The sequence below is a fragment of the Mus caroli genome, unplaced genomic scaffold (genome assembly GCF_978045245.1).
Source record: "Mus caroli unplaced genomic scaffold, Mus_caroli_1 scaffold_15, whole genome shotgun sequence".
Lineage (NCBI taxonomy): Eukaryota > Metazoa > Chordata > Mammalia > Rodentia > Muridae > Mus > Mus caroli.
This window is the reverse complement of record NW_028227270.1, coordinates 34,110,795-34,118,767: the sequence shown is the minus strand read 5'-3', so window position 1 is coordinate 34,118,767 and position 7,973 is coordinate 34,110,795. Positions and strand designations below refer to the sequence as shown.

General features: G+C 36.1%; 1 pseudogene; it reads right to left on the bottom strand.

Annotated features, from left to right (window-relative positions):
* Nucleotides 1-5,867: 5,867 nt before the first annotated feature.
* LOC110308319 (heterogeneous nuclear ribonucleoprotein A3 pseudogene) lies at nt 5,868-6,941 on the bottom strand (annotated as a pseudogene).
* Between the last annotated feature and the right edge of the window lie 1,032 nt (nt 6,942-7,973).

Genomic DNA, 7,973 nt, shown 5'->3' with positions numbered 1-7,973 from the left:
TCTTTGAGAAAATCAAGAAGATTCATGAACCCTTTTCCAGACTAACAAAAGGATACAGAGACAGTATCTAAACTAACAAAATCAGAAGTGAAAAGAGAGACAGAACAAAAGAAACTGAGGAAATTAAAAACAAAACAAAAAAAAACAAAAAACAAAAATAATTCAAATCCTACTACAACTGGAAAATCTGGATGAAATGGACAATTTTCTAGACAGATGCCAGTTAACAAAGTTAAATCAGGATCATATACCTTCTAAAATGTCCCATTACCCCTATAGAAATAGAAGCAGTCATTAAAAGTCTACTAAAAACAACAACAACAAAAAAACAAACAAACAAACAAAAACAAAACAAATTAGTGCATAATTCTATTAGACAATCAAAGAAGTCTTAGTACCAATACATTTCAAACTATTACACAAAATAAAAACAGAAGGAACAGTATCCAATTTGTTCTATGAAACCACAACTACACTTATACCTAAGGCATACAAACACTCAAAATAGAAAGTGAACTTCAGACCAAATTCCGTTATGAATATCAGTGCAAAAATTCTCAATAAAATTCTTGCAAATCAAATACAAAAACACATAAAAACCGTCATTCACCATGATCAAGTAGGCTTTTCCCGGAGATACAAGGATGTTTCAATATAAGGAAATCCATCAATAAAATACACTGTATAAACAAACTCAAAGGTAGGGGGCATGATCACCTCATTAGATGATGAGAAAGCATTTGATAAAATTTAACATCCCTTCATCTTAAAAGTCTTGTAAAGATCACAAATTAGAGGCATAGTAAAAGCAATATACAGGAAACCAGTAAATTGTGAGAAACTTAATGCACTCCCATTAGATTCAGGTGCTAGACAAAGTTGCTCACTCTCTCACTATGTATTCAATACAGTATTCAAAGTCCTAGCCAAATCAATTAGAAAATATAGAAAGGATTTCCAAGAAATAAAAATCGGAAAGAAGTCAAAATATCAACATTTGCAGATGATAGGATAGCATACTTAAGTGACCCCAAAATTCCACCAAAGAACTCTTACACCTCATAAATATCCTTCAGCAAAGGGTCTGGATATAAAAATAACACAAACAATTCAGGGAAAAAAGGCTGAAAAATTAGGGAAACACCTTTCACAATAGTTACAAATAATATAAAATAACATGGTATGACTCTTACCAAGCATGTGAAAGTTTTGTATGGCAACAATTTAAAATCTCTGAAGAAAGAAAACGAAGAAGATGGAAAGATCTCCCATGTTCAAGGATTGGCAAGATTAATATAGTAAAAATCCATAATTCTGAAAGCAATCTACAGATTCAGTGCAATCCCCATCAAAATTCCAACTCAAATCTTAGAGTTAGAAAGAGCAATTTGCAAATTCATTTGAAATAACCAAAAACCCAGGAGAGCAAAAACTATTCTCAACCATAAAAGAATTTCTGGGGTAATCACTATCCCTAACCTCACATTGTACTACAGAACAATAGTGATAAAATCTGCATGGTATTGGTACAGAGACAGTCAGGAAGATCAATAAAATAGAATTGAAGACCCAGAAATGAAACCGCATACCTATGGTCACTTGACTTTGACAAAGGAGCAAAAACCATCCAGTGAAAAGAGGACAGCATTTTCAACAAATGGTGCTGTTCAACTGGTGTTCAGCATGTACAGGAATTCAAATAGATCGATTTTTATCACCTTGTACAAAGCTCAAAACCAAGGCGATGAAGAACCTCCACATAAAAATCTGATACAATTAAACGAATAGAAGACAAAGTGGGAAAGAGCCTTGAACACATGGGCACAGAGGAAATTTTCCTGAACAGATTGCCAATGGCTTATGCTCTAAGATCAAGAATTGACAAAAGGGACCTCAAAAAAATGAAAAGCTTCTGTAAGCCAAAAAACAAAACAAAACAAAACCAAACCAAAACAAAACAAAACAAAACAAAACAAAACAAAACAAAAACACTTTGAATAGGATAAAAAGGCAATCAACAGATTGGGAAAAGTTCTTTTCCAGCTCTACATCTCATAGAGGGCTAATATACAAAATACAAAGAAAATAAGAAGGTAGTCTCCAAAGAAACAAACAACCCTATTAAAAATGGGGTACAGAACTAAACAAAGAATTCTCAACTGAGGAATATCGAATGGCTGAGAAGCACCTAAAGAAATATTCCTTAGTCATCAGGGAAATGCAAATCAAAATGACCCTGAGATTTCCACCTCACACCAGTCAGAATGGCTAAGATCAAAAACCCAGGTGTCAGCAGATACTGGTGAGGATGTGGACAAAAAGGAACACTCCTCCATTGTTGATGGGATTTAAAGCTTTACACCCACTCTGGAAATAAGTCTGTTGATTCTTCAGAATATTGGACATAGTCCTACCTGAGGATCCGGCTATACCGCTTCTGGCTCTAAACCCAGAAGATGCTCTAATTTATGACAAGGACAGATGCTACACTATGTTCACAGCAGCCTTATTTATTTTAGCCTGAAGCTGGTAAGAACCCTGATGTATCTCAGTAGAGGAATGGATATAAAGCTATTAAAAACAATAACTTCATGAAATTATTAGGCAAATAGTTTGAACTAGGAAATATCCTCCTGAGTGAGGTAGCCCCATCACAAAAGAACACACATGGTGTGTACTCCGTGATAAGTGGACATTAGCTCAAAGGTTTGAAATACCCATGCTACAACTCACAGATCATATGAAGCTCAAGAAGAAGGAAGACCAAAGTGTAGATGCTTCAGTCCTTCCTAGAATGGGGAACAAAATTCTCACAGAAGGAAGAGAGGAGGGGGAGAGGAAAAAGGAAGAGAGGAGGGGGAGAGGAAAAAGGATCAGGTATGGGAGGAGACAGGGATCATAGACTCAGGGGTAGGAAATTGATCAGAAGTATGTAGCAATGGGTAATTGGGAACTAGTAGTAGCCACCAGAAAGTTCCAGATGCCAGGAAAGCAAGAGCCTTCCTGTACCCATTGTGGATTATATTAGCAGAAATGCCCAACAAAGGGAAGGGAGAACCTGCAGATACCATATACAGAAGTTATAGAAAGACCCTGTTTTGGGGATGGAGCCAGCCACTCATCTTCAAATATTTATCCAAGAATTGTTCCTGTCTGAAGGAAATATGAGGACAAAGTGTGGAGCAAAGACTGAAGAAAAGCCATCCAGAAACTGCTCCACCTATGGATAGACAAATATCAAACCCAGACACTATGCTGTATGCCAAAAACTGCTCTTGATGGGAGTCTGATATAGCTGTCTTCTGAGAGGCTCTGCTAGAGACTGACAAATACAGATGAGGATGCTAGCAGAAAACCATTAGGATGAGCAGAGAGACACCTATGGGGTAATAAGGGCAAGAAATGAAGGAGCTGAAGGGGTTTACAACTCATAGGAAGAACAACAATATCAACTAACCAGACCCCCTACAGCTTCCAGGGGCTAAACCACCAACCAAAGAAACACATGGAGGGACCCATGGCTCTACTGCATATCGAGCAGACGATGGTCTTATTGGGCATCAGTGGGAGAAGAAGCCCTTTGTTGTGTGAAGGTTTGATGACCCAGTGTAGAGGAATGCCAGTGTAGTAAGGAGGGAGGGGGTGGGTGTGTAGGGGAGTACCCTCAAGGGGAAGCAGGGGAGCGAAGATGGTATATGGGGTTTGAGGAGGGGAAAATAGGAAAGAGGATAACATTTGAAATGTAAATAAAGAAAATATCCAATAATAAATGAAAAAAGACTATGAATTTGTAACAAAAACAATAAATTATTCCCTTTTAGCTAGCAATGAGTGACTTCAGCACTTAAGTTATATATTTTATCTTTTTAATTTCACTTTTTAGCTTACACTATTTTCTTTCCATGTCTTTCTTCCAAAGCCCTCCCATATACCACTCTCCACGTTCATTCAAATATGTATGTATATGCGCGCATGCACACACATACACACACACACACACACACACACACACACACACACACACACACACATATATATATATATATATATATATATATATATATATATATACTTAAACATAAGATGCTCAATCCATACAATACTACTTCTATGCATGTTTTTATAGCTGGAACATGTAATTGATATGCTCTTCTCTTGGAAAAACTACTTTACCCTTAAATCTTTTCTCATCTTTCATTTTTGTGTAAGACTGAGGTCTTGTGGGCTCTTTCTTGTCCATTTTTGTCATGTCCATCGGAGAAATGAAAAGTGAACTTATCTGTGGGCATAAGGCCAAAGGGATATATATATGTTTTGTAATTATAGCTGGCTTCATAAATTAGTGGTTGTATACTCTCTTTTGATAATTATGACTTCACTAACACTGAGTAGATAACTAAGCCATTTAGATCCAAACACACTTTCCCTCTTGTTGAATATGCATTAAACACAATTAAAGAACTGTTGATTGGAGCCAAGGTATGTGTGTCATCATGCCTCCCTCATTGTTATCATGTTATGCTGGTGTTGATGTGGGACTTTTAGTTACCTTCATCTTTGGAAGTTTGCTCTTTTTTTTCCTGGAATGGGGAAAGCTAGTATTCAGCTAGGGCACTTTTAGTACAGTTTAAGCCCTGGATCTTCACATCATGTTACTGAAGTGCATTGTCTTATAAAACTTACCTTCTATTTCTCCTACGCTTTTCTCCTAATTTCTTATCAGATCATGTGTATACTGATATTCACTTTACCTTACTCCCATCTTTTCCCATGGATATGCTTTCTCCCTATTTGAATAGTTGCCCTTTTCCATTTTTGTGTACTCTTCTATTTCTCTCTTTGTTCCTTCTATTTTCTGTTCTGGCTATATTGTTTTTCTTTCTTACTTTCTATATTTACCAAATGCTATGTAGTCATATCTGAAGATTAGAGAGACATAGCTTCCAAAGAGAGAGAGCTGGTTACATTTATCTTTCAGTGTCTGGGTTCTTTCACTGAATATGGTCTTTTCTAATTATTTACATTAACTTGCAAAGTACATGCTTTCATATTTCTTTACCACTGAATAATATTCCATATATACACCTCATTTTCATTATCCATTCATCAGTTGTATGTATTATGAATGTAGAGGCAATGAAAATAGAGCAAGTGTTTGTGAAGCATGAAGTCAAATTTATTGTCATATGAAAATGAGGGGTTTAGTCATGTTACATGTTAATATAGTTTAGTTTTTGAAAATTCTTCACACAGACTCCTTTAGTAGGCACACCAGTTTGCAATCCCTTCCAAAATGAATAAGGTTTGCTTTTCCCCATTACACACACACACACACACACACACACACACACCACACATACACACACACCACACACACACAGGCACAGCATATTTAATAATGTTCATTCAATAACTATGTCATAAAAGAGAATAGGGTTTTATTGCTCAAGAATCTTTATTCTAGTTGACTTTTTTTAAGTTAAAAATTCCTTAATTTTTTATTCCTGGTACCACTACCACAATTTACAGGGCAATATACCTGATGTAATGGAAAGAAAAAGAAAAAGACAAAGCTACAACAGATAAAAAAAAAAAAAACCTCAGGAATGTACATCTAATTGACACTACATTGCATTAATCAATAGCTGCACTTTTTGCAAACTGTGGCTATGACAGTCCTGAACAAGAAGGGTTTCCTGTTTAAGCTGCAGTAACTTTTCTGACTATGGATCATCTTTCCTTCTGTGGCAGATTTTTACAGTTCCTCTAATGCATTTGGGACAACTGTCTCAAAGTAACCTGCAGTTTTCCTGACAACTCCTCGCTCTCTCTCTCCTGCTAAGAACTGTAGCCATTTCTGTTTTATTTTAAAACCTTCTGCTACCATATCTACCACTTCCACCTCCAGATCCATAGCCACCACCATAGGGACTGCCTGAGATTCTTCCACCAAAACTGTTCCCCCTTCATGGGTCCATAATTTGATTGTTGCTGTCCACTATAATTTCCAGTCATTATAGTTTCCACCACCACCATAGTTACCTCCACCAAAATTTTCTCCTTCATTGTACCCATCATATCCTCCTCCTCCACCAGCATATCCACCACCCTAGTTTCCATATCCTGGTCTACCACCTCCATAACCTCCTCTACTACTGTAACAAGGACCACCACCATAGTTGCCACCATCACCTCCAAACCCATTATATCTGCCATCACCACCTCCATAACTACCTATGCTGCTACCACCTCCACCACCATAGCCACTTCTTCCACCAAAGTTTCCTCCACAACCAAAGTTTCCTCCACCACCTCCAAAGTTTCCTCCACAACCCATAAAGTTGCCAGGTCCACCTCCAAGACCTCTCTGTGATCCAGCAGACTGCATCTCTTGTTTAGAAAGGGCCTTTTTCGCTTCACAATTATGCCCATTATTATTGTGTGGTATTTCTGAACAACAATTGTATCAACTGTGTCATGATCATCAAAAGTTGCAAAAGCAAATCCTCTCTTTTTCCCACTCTGCCTGTCTTCCATAACCTCTATGGTTTCAATCTTGCCATACTTTTCAAAGTAGTTTCTCAGGTTATATTCTTCCGTATCCTCTTTAATACCACCAACAAAAAATTTTCTTCACAGTTAAATGGGTACCAGGCTTTACAGAATCCTCTCTAGAAACAGCTCTCTTTGGTTCCACCACATGCCCATCACCCTTGTGTGGCTGAGCACACATTGCACCATCCACCTCTTCAACACAAGAGTAGGTCACAAAACCAAGCCTCTGGAACGTTTTGCTTGGGGATCTCTCATTCCAAGCAGTCTGTAAGTGTGTCCCATTTCTCAAAATGTTCTCTTAAGCTATCATCTGTGGTTTCAAAACTCAGACCAACAATAAACAGCTTCCTCAGCTGCTCTGGTTCCTTTGGATCATGCCCCTCCATTTTGAGACCAGACTCGCCTCTTTCAACTTGAGTTCAATATCTCTAGTTGACTTTTAAAGTTTAAATATTTATGAGTACATATATAGTCTCTATAAACCTATGATGTTAAGACAAGAAGTATCACTCAAATGTGTTTACTTTTTATCATGTTAGAGACATAAGTTAAACATATACCTGATTCAATTTATTTTTCTCATTTCACTCGCTCTCCTAGCATGGAATGCACAGAGGATAAATACGTACACTCACCGGAACAATAGTATATATATGTTAATGCACATAGAAATATAGACTTGAATTTGGTATGAGACTGTTTAACTATATTGTGTGTTTTTTTTAAACATTCATTATCAGATGATTTTTCTGTGTGTTTAGTGATATCACTAAACACATAGCCATTTGTGTAATGGTTCACACAACCATTTTGTAATTGAAGAAAATAGGTATTTATTTATCTGTATTATTATATATATAAATATATTAAGTACATATATAAATATTATATATATATAAACCTATTCAGAGTTAATTTCTAACTATAACATAATTGTTTTAGAAGTTGTCTGACTTAAAAAAATATTAATTTGTCCATTATCTTTCTTATACCTTCATAACCCCTTATGTCTATCACAGAGGTACATCCTTTTATTTTGTGTTGAATAATACAATTCTCATGAATTTTAGTTAATTTTATAAGGGAACAAAATTATTATATTTATGATAATCATTTTTATTTATTTTCCTGAGGAATTAAAAAATAAAATTTGTCATTTCTTCAGTGTATACATTTCCACAATTTAATATGTCAAACTTGATGTGCTGTTTATTTTATGTTTCTTTTGTCAACTGATCCTTCTATGATTCATTTCCACACTATTTATGGAATAAACACAACAGAGAGAGATAATAGTTTTTTGTTTGTTTATTTGTTTGTTTGTTTTGGGTTTTTTTGTTTTTTCAAGACAGGGTTTCTCTGTATAACCCTGGCTGTCCTGGAACTCACTTTGTAGACCAGGCTGGCTTTGAACTCAG